Below are 14,837 nucleotides of genomic sequence, written 5' to 3'. Positions count from 1 at the left end.
AAGTTCCGTGTGATCGAAGCATCATCTATGAAGAAGATGTGGTATTGTCAGTGGGAGACGGAGATGTGGTCCACGAAGCCTCCTGCGGATGCTTAGAGTGTGTTTATAGCACCCATTGATGGCCGAAGAAGGCAGATTGCCAGACATTTTGAGAAGTCCTTGGAGAAGAATTGGAGAACCCCCTTTCTTGCTGTTTTAGAAGAGAAGACTATAGTTTTAGAGAAAGCTACTGGAAAGAAGCTGATTTAGTTTATTTTATTGATTCCGCTGAACTTGATAACTTTTGAAACTTTATTACTTTGATTTGATTCTTTTCTTTGATTCATTCTTAGGAGTATTTGGACTCCTGTAATCCTTTTGATTAATTATTTGAACTTTCTCTTGCTCTTGATTATCTATTTCTTGCATTTATTATTATTGATGGAAAGACCGTGGATCGTGTGACGGATCTCACCCAAGGGTTGTCGGGCATAACCGAGACTGGTGGGTGGGGTGTGACACCTACAATGCCAGGTAAGACCCTTTGTAGTGTTGAAAAAGGACCCAATGGAGTTGTGGCTTTAGGAGACCAAAATATGATTTTTGGCCTTGTTGACCACTTTGGTCGCTTAGCCTTGGTCGCCTTGGTCACTTTAAGCGATCAACCACCAAGCGACCAAAGGTGATAGGGGCAGTTTGGTCACTCCTTGGAATTTTAGGACTTTGAAGCCCTATATAATATATTTTTTTCATTCTAATTTGTCTCATAATGTTCTAAAGACGTTGGAGAACATGGGAAGCACCTCTTAGCACTCTCTTCGAAGATTTGGAAGATCCTCAGGCATTCAGTAAAGTTCTTCAGTGGAATCTTCTTCTTCAAGGTTAGTAATCGCTCTCACTCTCTCTAAGCCTACTCTCTCCTATGTTTCTACCCATCTTTGTGATTTTGAGGAAGGTCTCATGCCGCTGCTATGACCTTTCCTTCAATCCTCATGGTCTCAAAGTGAATCCCCATTCATTCTATTACTCCCATGAACTACACGGGATGTTTCGATAGGAAGTCTTGTGTAGCCTTCATGAATGTATATTCATTTGGAGACTTTGATTTCTACATCATGTTTGATCTATTCCTAGGATCATTATTTTACCATGATCTACTGTTCCCTCTTTCCTAGAGTGAATTCCCATTCACTCTAAATTCACTCTAGTCTCTCTGAAAAATCCACGGACTAATATCGATAAAAGCCTATTTTATGATTCGATTGGATTTCTTTTCCATTGACCATATAAGATGCTTAGACCATGCTAGATAGTCTTATTTTACTGATAGTAATCTTCCCTTGAAATTTCGGAGTGTTTCGCATCCCATAAGATGAGTTTCAGACAAAAAACTAGGGTTTCTGTCCGTACAGCAGACCTTTGGTCGCTTGAGCCTTTGTTGCTATAAGCGACTAACCAAAAGCAACCAAGGTGGACAGTGATAGCAACTTCCACTCTTTTGGTAAGTTTTCATCTCCAATCTTTTGGGGTTTGTTCCTAATACTTAACCTATGTTTGTTTAGGGTTTCTTTGGTAACTTTAGACCTACCCTTTGATCTTTTCTCCGGAGTTTTTGAATCAAGTTAAGGTAAGGATGTTTGCTTATAAATAACCTAGTTTACATTCTTATTTGTATTGGAATCGATATGCATGATCTTACTACTGTTCTTAGAACTTGTTTATAATTGAATCACTACTATAACTCTGTAACTACAATTGGATATTACTTATGTGATTTGCTTATCCATTATGAATATGAATGATTGATATTACTTATGTGAATTGCTTATGAATATGGATGATTGGATTGAGATGTGATTGCCTAAGTTGTGACCAGGGAATAGGGAATGCCCTTTTGGCATTTCTGTCTTTGGACACCAGTGGAGGTGGTATGGGACGCTTCCTATGGTGCCCCTTGGTGCTTTCCCTGATTACTGGTTGACATACTTAGGGCATGTTTAGCAGTGTTTGGCCAGGAAAACCCTGTTATATCAGACTCTATCGAAGGGGAATTGAGACCAAGTGACCCGTGGCAGTAATGGGGATTTGTGGGCACTCAAGACAGGTAACCAACCCTTGAGAGGATAGAGATCACATTGTGAGGGGCCATTCATTGGTAGGGTCGCATTTAATAGACTTGGGCTTATGAGCACTTAAGACCGGTAACCAACCTGTGAGAGGACATGAGAGCATCTCGTTTATTATTTGTTGATGACCAATAGGGTTAAGAGTCCCGTAGGCTGAGTTGGTTGGAGCCATAGGATACGATGACTCTGGGGAAAGGTACTAGAATGGACTGCCTAGGCACGAAAGGGAGGTTATGATACCGGAACGGACTGTCTAGTGCATGGAAGGGAAGTATCCAACCCTAAGTTGATATAACTCAGTAGATGACTTTCATTAGGCTAACTTTAACCCTACATGCACCAATACTCATACCAATGGTGGTGAGGATAGTATTGCGAATGTCCGAGAGTGATGCAAGACCCAATTACCACCGGAGAACCCAAGATACCGAGATAGTTGAGTGAGAGTGATTTGATACCTACCGAGAGGTGTATGGTGTTTTATCTTAAAGCATATCTACCACTAGAGACTAGCATATATAGAGTTAGTAGCATACTTACATCATGTTTCATATCATATTGCATCTTAACTGTTCTAAATCTTTGTAAGTGTTATTTGTAAATGAACTACTTGTTGAGTTCTTTTGAGCTCACTCCCTTTGGGGACAACATTTGTTAGATCTTACTACAAGTACTGATGACTTCTAGAACCAGGACTACGAGACCGCGACGGATGACTCATATGGATTGCAAGAGACTGGCTGTTATGATTATAACGGTGAAGACTTCCAGTGTGACGGTGGAGCGTACCAGAATTAGTCATGTTTTGGAGCTAGTGCACCGGCATTGGGATACTAAAGTCTTTGAGTTTAGGCGTATTTTATTTGAATTGAAAGAGACATACGACTAGACTAAATCTTATTCTTATTCTTAATTATTTTGGTTGTAATAGTTTATACTTTAGATTTACCTTAGAGTTTGGATCTACTCTTCCACATTTGATTTATAGAGTAATTTTCCGCTATACTCTATACTCTAATTATTCCTTTGGTATCATATTTTCCGCACTCTGATTTGATTTTGTAATCTTTATGAGAACCACTCATTGATTATTTCGTTAATAATATTTATAGATGGGTTTAGTCTTGTTCTTGATTATATTATTGTGAATGTTGGAGGATAATTGTCATGAACTGATCTTTGGGGCTGTGGAACACACACCCGGGTATCGCAGTTAGGGTATCGGTTGGTTGGATGTGACAATTGTAACTACGGTGGAGGGTATCAATATTGGGTATCCATTGCTTGGGATATCAAGGGATGAGGTATGGGAGACTGGCCTACGATGCCCCTAACACTATCATGGTTGCTGGATAACATACCTAGGGAGTCTAGATTGCATGGATAGGTACCCAAACATGCTACTACCCTTTTGGTAGGGGTATTGAAACCGAATGACCCCTGTTAATGGTGACGTGAATCTGTCTCATCCTACAATGGTAGCTAGTCCGTGCGAAGATTCAGTGGTCCACTGTTTGTCATGCATTGGTAGGGTTGCATATGTTAGGGTTTGGCCTCATGGACATCCAAGGAGCGGCCGGGAGTCGTGCGGGGTCATGAGAGCATCCACCCCAACAATATGTGGATGACCATAGGGTTAAGGAGTGGAGTCCAACAGCGGTAGCCAGTCCGTGAGGGTTGTCATTCCATGGTAGAGAAGGATACTGAACCGATTTGGTTGGTGTCATAGGGGAAGTATCTGGACTACATGTAGTATGTTACTGTATGACCTTGCATCGGATTAGAAAACCCGACATGCGCCAGTACTCATGCTATTGGTTGTGGTGAGAGAGTGTGGACCTAAACTCCAGCCATGGTTGATTGATGAGGACTAAACCCCTTACCTGGGATCCCAACAAAGGCAACCAGTCCGTGAGGGATCAAAGTGACTAGACCTACCCAGAGGAGGGCTGGTGTTATATCTTAAAGCATGTCCGCCATATAGAGACTTGTATAGTTAGATTTATAGTTGCATACATATATTTGCATATCATTCTTTATAAATATGTGCTTACCCTGATACATTGTCGATATGTATGTGAGATGTGTTTCCTTACTGAGTTCGTTAGAACTCATTCCTTTCTTTGTATGTTACATTATATTATACAAATGGGTATATTGGATTAGGAGAAGCTTCGTATGAGTGGAGTGACTCTTGTGAAGAAGATGTGGTGGCGTCAATGGGTGACAGAGATGTATGTTATGAAGTTTCTTGCGGATGCTTGGAGTGTGCTTATAGCACCATTGACAATAGAAGGAGACAGATCACTCGACATTTTGAGAAATCTTTGGAGTAAAGCTGGATAGCTCCCTACATTGCTATATTTGAAAAAAAGACCATTGCCCTTGAGAGATCGAAAAGAATGAAACCGAACTACTTTTTTTTTTGCTTCCAATGAACTCGATAAAATTTTGACATGACTACTTTATTTCTTTTCGTTGATTTATCCTTTGGAGTATTTGGACTCCTGTAAACCTTTTCATTTAATTAGTTGAATTTACTCTTGCTCTTCATTATTATTACTTGCGTTTATTATTATTGATGGTAAATCGTGGATCCTGTGACAGATCGTACCCACGGGTTGTCGACGGGACTGATACTAGCGAGTGGGGTGTGACACTAACCCTCCCGAGGAATTCTCCCTTTATATTGAGACCTTGAAAAGTGGCATTCAATTTCCTTTTTATTTTCCTCCCGAATAGTTAGCGTCACATCGTCAACTTTCTTGGCCTCTACTCTAAGTTAGAAATTACTCCCTCTTTCCCTCTTTTTTCACACTTCTACTATCTAAGTAAATCCCTCTTGGTTGGGTTTTCTTCTCGAAGCGCCCCAAAACCGAGTTGGGGTGGTCAAGCAGTATCCTCACTGAGGGTACCTACCCTTCTAATCACAAGGGATGGCGCCATCGATATTGTTTTGCCAAGTTCCTCCTTCTGAACTAAGCTTCCCGATCGCCTGGAGTCGACTTGATTCCTATACCCAGGCAAATCATGCTCTACCATTGCTCCCGACGAAGAAAGCGCCATCAAGAAGATTAAATCTATGCAGGCGCATTAGGAGATCCATGGTCTAGCCATGGAGTACGAAGCTGTCCTTCAAATGTGGGGTTTGGACCCTGGTGAGCTCCTGACCCCTTGTAGCCTCTACTTTATTCTTAGTATAATTTATATACTTTACTAACTTCTGTTTCATTTTCTTCTTTCAGTGCCTCCAAGATATAACCCGAAGGCAGTAAAGGCTTTGGCTTCCCAAGGGTTGGAAGCTACTGAAGACAGAGCAATAAAGACTAAGAGAAAAGAGTCTGAAGCTACTCCTCCAGTAAAAGTGACAAAATTGTCCTTGGGTAGGTTGGTCAATTAAAGCGACCAAGGCTAAGTGACCAAGCTTGACAGTAAGGTCAAAAATCAAAATTTTGGTCTCCGACGGCCACAAGCTTCACCTGGGTGCTTCACCAACTTAAGAAAGGGTCTTACCTAACTTTATAGGACCTTCCAAAGGTGTCATCACTATATTCTTGGTCCACCTTTCTAGTTAAACTTCATTCTAATCACATCATCTTCCAAACTCACTCAGGGTTTCCATCCTAAGATCTTCAACATCTACTCCAAGGGTTTTAGGTCAGACCTAATGGGTTCAACTGAGATGAGCCACAACTGTCTTCTTCTTCGCTTCAGGTCTTCGGACCTACAATATAGATTTTCAGGTTAGGGTTAGGTGGGATTTCACAACACCGATCATAAGAGTTTCAACTATTTCTTCACTCATAAAAAATTGAATATGAGACAACATTGATGGTTGGAACTGGTGAAGGATTATGACTGTGATATCCCAATATCATTGAGGGAAAGTGTTTGCAAAATAAAAATAACCGCAAGTGCACGGTATCGTGTAGCTAATGGGTCGATCTCAAGGAGATATGCCGCTTTAGAATTTTACCTCTTAATGATAATGCGAGAGTGCAATGATTCAAATTTGTTAATTAATTAATTAAACTGAACGAGCGGTCCTAATCCATACATCTAATGCGATAAAATTGAGACTAAAAACAATACAAATATAACCAATGCATAAATAAAAGGAAGAAAAAAATGCAGAAATGAAATAACAAAGCAATAAAAGGAAAAGGGAATCGTCTTATCTCCTGCGCACCCTTTCTTGAGCTCCGTTGCTTGCTTGGTAGGAACCCCTGCTGCCGTTGCCTATAGACGAGTTAATCGCATTAAAGGCTTTTGATAGGTATTCCATGGCTGAGGAGATATGCCGCTTTAGAATTTTACCTCTTAATGATAATGCAAGAGTGCAATGATTCAAATTTGTTAACTAATTAATTAAACTGAACGAGCAGTCCTAATCCATACATCTAATGCGATAAAATTGAGACTAAAAACAATACAAATATAACCAACGCATAAATAAAAGGAAGAAAAAAAATGCAGAAAGGAAATAACAAAGCAATAAAAGGAAAAGGGAAATCTTAACCAAAGAGAGCCACGACTGTAGGCATCTTTGATCAAGGACTCGGGGGGAAGGAAGAATAATAAATAAATGATGAAAGTAAATTCTAAATTAAGAATATGGAGGGTAGATAGAAGCGGGAATGGAGGGGGGAGAGAAGATTATTGAAGAATGTTACTTCCTTGCATCTTTGAACTTCAAATAATAAAAAAAGACATAAACGAACAATTCGAATCTCAACCAACCCTAACAACCAGATCTATAATGATCTAGATCTACAATTTCTAGACACAGAGAAAAGCGAATCCTCAAACTTGAAAGTTGAACTTGAAATTGTACTTGAAATTGCATTACAATAGAAAAATTAAACCTAAACATTCAATCTAGAAATTAGAATCTCACAAATGCAATCAAAGAAAACTAGTGAAAGCCTAAATAAACTAAAGAGAAAAGAAAGTGTGCTTATCCTAAGCTCTAAAACACGTTCTCCCTTGCTGGAGTATGCTCTCCTTTTATAGAGTTTACATGGGATATGATTCTTGACGGAGTTTGAATCAAACTCAGAGTTCCTATCTGATTCAACCAAGGATGGTTTTGGCGTACTAATCGGATTGACATAGAGAGATCAAATGTACAATTCAACCGTTGGATTTGAGGATCAAGAAGTCATGAAGCTCTCCTCCAAAAATAAGCTTGATCGGACATGGATGACCATTCGATGAAGGGCTTGATCAAAACTGGACAAAGACACTCAAAAATGGGATTTTTCCCTCTTTCTTCTTTGAATAGGATTCTTTTTCCTCTTTTTACTTCTTTTATCAAGTCCCAAATAGGAAATAAATATTGAAGCATGCAAGGACTCTTTTTCTCTATGTTCTTCTTTATTTGTAAAATGTTTTGGGGTTGGCCCATAATCACATCTCTAGCCCATCATCCTCCAGATCAAGCCCATTTTCGCACTTAAGAATTTGAACGGACCTCTTGACGTGTAAAATTGCATGTTTCATACCCAAACCTCAAAATGTTTGCTTAAATCTTGAAAAGTCTTAAAATATGCAAAAACAACATAAAACCCAAGGTAGCTCCACTCTAAGTGTGTAAAATGCATGCTTTATGCCCAAAGATTTCACACATAAAATGTTCTCATCAGAAAACCAATGTGGTTGCTGACGCTTTAAGTAAAAAGAGTAATTGACAAAGTGTGAATCGGGCTTCTCTGAGTAAGCGCTTGTTGTTTTCCATCATTAAATTTGAGCTTGAGATTGTACTAGAAAGTTCTGAAGCTATCTTATCATCTATATCAATCCAACAAAATCATTGCTTTGCATTCAATTGACCCAGAACTGAAGAAGAAGATCGATTTGATTTCTTCAGATCTAGGTAAGTGACATATTTCTTTTTAGCCTCTGATGGTGCTCTAGATTTTAGAGGGAGAATTTGTGTTCCAACAGTAGAAGACCTTAGGGTGTAAATCTTGACTGGTGCTCATCAATCCATCTTCACCATTCATCCGGGTAGTGAGAAGATGTATCAAGATATAAAAGGATATTTTTGTGGCCTGGAATGAAGAATGATGTGGAAGCTTTTGTTGCCAAGTGTGGAACTTGTCAATGGGTGAAAGCAGTCAAGCAGCCATCATCTGGTTTTCTGCAACCCCTTCCCATACCTAGTTGGAAATGGGAATATATTGCCATGGATTTTGTTATAGGTCTACTCCGAACAAGTAAAGGGAATGACACAATGTGGGTGGTAGTGTACCTACTGACTAAATCGGCTCATTTATATTGATGAAGATCACCTATACCATGGATAGGCTGGCGAGGTTGTATGTAGACAATGTGGTGAGATTGAACGGTGTGCTAGTCAGTATCATATTTGACAGAGCTCCGAGGTTCACCTCTCACTTCTGGAATAGTTTGCAAAAAGATCTGGAGAATGTAGTTGAATCTAAGCATGGCCCATCGTCCCCAGACTGATGGACAATCAAAAAGAACCATTCAGATTCAGGAAGATATGCTTCGGGCATGTGTTGTTGATATGGGTGGTAACTAGGATGACCATTTAGCTGTAGTGGAGTTTGCTTATAATAACAGTTACCAGTCGACGATTGGTATGGCCCCGTTTAAAGCTCTGTATGAAAGGACTTGCAGGAGTCCTCTTTATTGGGATGAAGTTGGGGAAAGGCGTGTCCTTGGCCTTGGTCTAATTGAGACAACAGGTACTATGATTGATATGATTAGAGAAAGAATCAAGGCTGTTTAGTCTCGATAAAAGTCCTAAGCAGATAAAAGGAGGTCAAATTTGGAATTTCATGTTGAAGAAAGGGCTTTCTTGAAGGTCTCACCTATGAGGGTGTTATGAGATTTAATATAAAAGGGAAGCTCAGCCCTAGAAATATTGGACCCTTTGAGATTACTGAAAAGCTTGGACCAGTTGCGTATAGGTTGGCCCTTCCTCCGTCTCTAAATGGTGTGCATGATTTATTCCATGTTTTTATGCTAAGGCAGTGCTTAGCAAACTCAGAACAATTGCTCCAATAAGAACCTGAAGGTTTAAGTGTGGACTTGACCTATGAAGAATAACCTTTTGAAATTTTGGATTGAAAGGACAAACAGCTAAGAAATCGGACCATACCCCTGGTGAAGATCAGATGGAAGAATCACTTTGTTGAAGAAGCATCTTGGGAAAAAGAAGATGAGATGCAATCCAAATACCCCCATCTTTTCAGACACACAGGTACGCTGCAAATTTCAAGGACAAAATTTCTTGTTAGGAGAGGGAGGATGTAACAACCCCCATAATTCTAACTGGGGATCCGTATTGCAGGTCCGAGTACTTGATGGTCCAACCGTAAGAATTTGTGGGTTGTTCGAATTGAAGCCCACGATCCATACCCTGAGCCCATGGATCTGGATTCTACCGATGAAGAATCTGCCATAATGGGAACCCAAAGGAGATTCAATGGAAACCCTGATGGACTAGGAAGGTGGATCTCTAGCTTGAGACAAGTCGAGTTTGTAGATGTCCTAGTACTGAAAAGTAATAGGGGGTGGTTGCTTAAGGTGGTTGATTGACCCAACCAACTGCCCCAAGCGACCGATCAGTCATTTTGAGGGTTTTAAACCCTATTTTGCCCCCGACACTATAAATAGTCATCCACAACCTAATTTCATATTATTTTATTCATGGAGGCTGTTGTGGACGGTTGGGAGATAGAGTACACGTGGTTGGTGGTGAAGAACACTCGAATTACGGAGAAGGTTCGGATCTCACTCGATCTTTTGAATCTTTTGAAGGTTAGTTAATCAAATTCTCTTCCTACATGATTCTCTTTGTTATTAGAATGTTTTTCTTTCTCTAAAATTCTACGGAGGATGAGTTGAGGTGTTTAGAATCTTTCCCATCAATGATCACTACTAGATCACGCCTGAAGATGAATTTTTATATCCGGATCAAGGGTTGATTTAGTTGAATGAGATGAAGTGGATTTTAAATCTTTCTCATCTATATTTCTGGAATGAGATGATCTCTCTAAAAATTAAGGACAAATTTCAGATTTGAATCATCCCAAAATCAGATCGAGGATGGGTGATGAAAAGTCTGAATTTCAAACTTGAGATTTTGCCCAAGAAGGGGGCGGTCGATTGGCCCAACCAACCGCCCTGAGCAACCATCTAGGTCACAATAACCATGTCAACTTGAGTCTTGCTTTTTTTTTATTTCAGACTTTAATGAAACTTCTTAACCCTAATCTAGGTGATCTCTGAGGTTTGTTGGAGTTATTTCTTTGTGAGGTTTTTATTATTCTCAGTAGTTTATCCACTTAGACAAGTAAGGTTACAATTACTTATATATGAATTGACATGTAATATGATAAACTATTTATTGCTTTGAATGCATAAGTAGTCTTATAACCTGTTGTTACAGTAGTTTAAAATGATTTCTTGATAATAACATGTTGTGGATGATGATTAGATGTACTTGATTTATTATATGATATGGAATGATGAGTTGTTGCAACTATGATTGAGGGTATCCTTACTGGGTATTCCTAGCTTGCGATATCAAGGACTATGGTATGGGACCACTATTCTCTGATGACCCCTAGCATTATTATGGTTGTTGGATTACATACCTAGGAGGTCTAAATTGCATGGTTAGATACCCATACATGCTACTACCCTTTCGGCAGGGGTTTTGAAGTTGAATAACCCGTGATAACGGTAACATGACTCTGTTTCATCCTACGGCGGTAGCTAGTCCATGCGGAGACTCAATGGTCCACTATTGATCATGCATTGGTAGTGTTGCATATGTTAGGGTTGGGCTCATGGGCGTCCAATAAGCGGCTTGGGAGTCGTGAGGGGACATAAGAGCATCCGCCCCAACAATATGTGGATGACCATAGGGTTAGGGAATGGTGTCCAACAGAGGTAATCAGTCCATGAGGATTCTCATTCCATGGTAGAGAAGGATACTGAACTAAGTTGGTTGGTGTCATCGGGGAAGTATCTGGACCATACGTAGTATGTTACTGTAGGACCTTGCATTGGGTTAGAATCCCTAACATGTGCCAGCACTCATGCCAATGGTTGTGGTGAGAGAGTGTGGACCTAAACCCCAACCATGGTTGATTGACGAGGATTGTACCCCTTGCCCGGGATCTCAATAGAGGTAGCTAGTTCGTAAGGGATCAGAGTGAGGAGACCTACCCAGAGGAGGGCTGGTGTTATATCTTAAAGCATGTCTGTCATATTAGAGACTTGCATGCTTAGCTACTAGATGCATCCATACTCATGCATATCATCTTTCGTTTATGTTATTTATCATGTTATGATGTTGATATGTATATAAGATTTGTTGTCTTACTGAGTTTGTTAGAACTCATCTTTTTGTGGATTACTTCTATATTATTCAGATGGCTATATTGAAGCGGGAGAAGTTCCGTATGACTGGGAGAACCCCTATGAAAAGACTCTAGAGACGCCAGTGGGATGTGGTGTTGCACAACATGAAGCTTCTTGCGAGTGCATAGAGTGCACTTATAGCACCTATTGATGGCAAGAGGATTTAGGTGGCTTGCCATTGTGATTGGTCGATGAGGGAGGGTTTCATTTTTCCTTTTATTGAGAAACTAGAAGAGAAGAGTGTCAACCTCGAGAAAGACCAAACCGATAATTAAACTTTGATTCTTTTGCTTCCACTGAAATACCTTTTGGACACATTCCTTTTATTAATTCTTTGGATTATATCCCTTTTCCTGTATTGGATTTTGGACACTTGAATAACCTTTTTGTTTAAGTATTGATGTGAAATCCAACCCTAACCTTGACCCGGAAACCCTATTCTTTGTAGGTCCAAAGACCCGAAGTGAAGGAAGAAGACAACTATGGGCCATCTCAGTGGAAGACATGGTGTTTGACCCCGAACCCATGGAGATTGATGATGGTGCTCCATACTTGAAAGCTTTGGCAGTGTTTGATAAGAAACTACACCTTGATGAAGGAGAGATTAGTTGATGAACCTAAGGCCTACTTAGACATGATTTGAAGGTATTTCTCTATCCTAGACAAGTCAATTGTTGAGTAAGAAGAAGCCCACTTGAATTTGAGTTGATTTAGGCCTCCATTTCCTTGATTCAGGCTTGCTGTCCTAGCCTGGTCGACCTGGTCGGCTAGTCGACCAGGCTAGTCGACCAACCAGGCTGCCAGTTGAATATAGAATCCGAGAATATCTTGTTTTTAGGTCTTTTGATGCTCTATATAAGTAGACTTCGTGTTTCTTAGCCTCCTTTGTTGCTAGAACCCTTTGTGAACGTGGGAAGCCTCTCTTAAAGCCTCTCCTTGGTGTTTGTGAAGAACTCTTGCAAGATCTCAAGTTCTTCATCTCTTGTTCATCTTCAAGGTTAGTAATCTCTATGTTTCTCTTTGATTTAGTCCTGTTTGATCTAATTCTTACTACTGTGATTATGAAGAAGGTATTGCAACCTTGAAAACACCTCTTCTACAATCTCCTTTGATTTAGAATGAATCTCCATTCATTCTATTGATGCTATGATATTCAATACTTGATTCTTAGCCATAATTATATGATTTATTCATGAAGACATGATCATTCTTCTAATCTGATTTCTCTAGCATATTAGATCTGAGTTTATGATAGTATTCATCTCTGATCCATTACTAATGATCCTCTTCATATGATCCTTCATTCTCCTTTGCATCCATGATTGTTTTCATTGAAAATCATGCTTTTGATCAAAATTAGAAAGTCATGGTTTTGATCCTTGTTTGATGTTTAATCTTTGCTAGATAGTCTTAGATAACTGTTCCTAAGATTCCTTTGGAATTTCAGAGTGTTTCGAATCTCAGAAGATGAGTTTTGGATAAAAAAATTAAGTTTTGGCATCGGGTACTGTTCACTTGGTCAACTGCCTGGTCGACTGGATCAATCAACCAGCCAAGCTGCCAGGCATGGACAGCATTGTGTTCTTCGTCCGATTTGATCCGTTTGACCTCCAATCTTCTAGGGCTTTCTCCTGATGGTGTATCTATGCTTGTCTATGGTTTATTTGCTAACTTTGGACTTGATCTCTTTGATCTCCAGAATATCTTCGAATCTATTTAAGGTAAGAACAGTTGTTTCCATATTAACATAGATTGCGTGAATCTTAGTTTCTATTTTGGGAATTGCTTAGATTTACTACCATACTTGTATTCTCTTAGTACCATATTACTGTTATAAGTACTTCAAGTACAATAGTACCTTGTTCATGTATTTTTTATTATTTATGAATACTTATTCTTGTCATTTACATATTCGATTGATCATGTTTATATGTATCTGTCTATATGATGAGATGTTAGTTGTGTATGTTATGACTGAATTGGGAATGTGATTGATTAGGTATGATTTGGGATTGGGGAATGTCCTTTTGAAATTTCTGTCCTTGGACATCAGTGGGAATAGTATGGGATATTTCCGATGGTGCCCTTTGACACTTTCCCGGATTATTGGTTGTCATACCTAGGGCTTGTCTAGTGGTGTTTGGCTAGGATGTCCCTGTTATATTAGACTTGATTCGGAAGGGTATTGAGACCGAGTAACCCTTGGTAGCAATGGGGATTTGTGAGCGCTCAAGACCGGTAACCAACCCGTGAGAGGACATGAATCACATTGTGGGGGCCATTTTTTGGTAGGGTTGCAAATAGTAGACTTGGGCTCATGGGCGTTCAAGGCTGGTAACCAACCTGTGAGAGGACATGAAAGCTTTCCGTCTATTATTTGTGGATGACCAATAGGGTTGATGCGTCCGTAGTCCAAGTTGGTTGTAGCCATAGGATATGCTGACTCTAGTGAGAAGGATACCGGAAAGGATCGCCCGGGGTGAGAAATGGACGTATCTAACTCTAACTTGATATAACCAAGTAGATGACTTGCATTTGGCTAGGCTTTACCTTGACATGCACCAATACTTAGACCAATGGTGTAACTGTGAAATCCAGCCCTAGCCTAACCCTGACCCTAACCCGGAATCCTTGTTGTTTGTAGGTCCGAAGACCCGAAGTAGTGGAAGAAGGCAATTGTGGACCCTCCGAGTTGAAGATATGGTGTTTGATTCCGAGCCTATGGACATTGATGGTGGTGCCCCTTACTTGGATGCACTGTCAGTGTTTAGTTGAGAAGCTGCACCTAAAAAAGGGAAAGATTAGTTGAAGTACTTAATGCACTTCTAGACTTGATCCGAAAATAATACTCTGACCTAGACTTGTTGATTGAGCTATAGGAGAAAGCCCAAGTGAATTTGAGTTGACTTGGCCTTCCAATTCCCTATCTGAAGTTACTGTTCTTGCTTGGTCGACTGGGCCAGTCGATCAGCAGATTATTAAATGCAAAAATTACATTTTTCTTGATTATTTTATGTCTACAAAAGGGAACCTTGTGATTAGAACCCTATTCTATTCCTTTAGCCTCCTGAGAACGTGGAGAGAGCTTCCCAAGACATTCCCTTGGTAGTGGTGAAGGAATCTTGCATAAATCATTGCCAATCATTGCCTCTCTACTCAAGGATCATCCCCCAAGGTATGGATTCTCTCTCTCACTCTCTAATCTACTCTCACCTCCTCTCTTTCTTTCTGTTGAGATCATGAAGATGGTGCTGCAACCTTGCAACCACCACTTCATGTGTTCTTTCCTTGCAAATGCATAAGCCCCTCTCAATCCATCTATGCTATACT

The sequence above is a fragment of the Hakea prostrata genome, chromosome 9 (genome assembly GCF_041222555.1).
Source record: "Hakea prostrata isolate BN-2017 chromosome 9, UWA_Hpros_2, whole genome shotgun sequence".
NCBI classification, from domain to species: domain Eukaryota; kingdom Viridiplantae; phylum Streptophyta; class Magnoliopsida; order Proteales; family Proteaceae; genus Hakea; species Hakea prostrata.
This window is presented reverse-complemented; position numbering follows the sequence as displayed.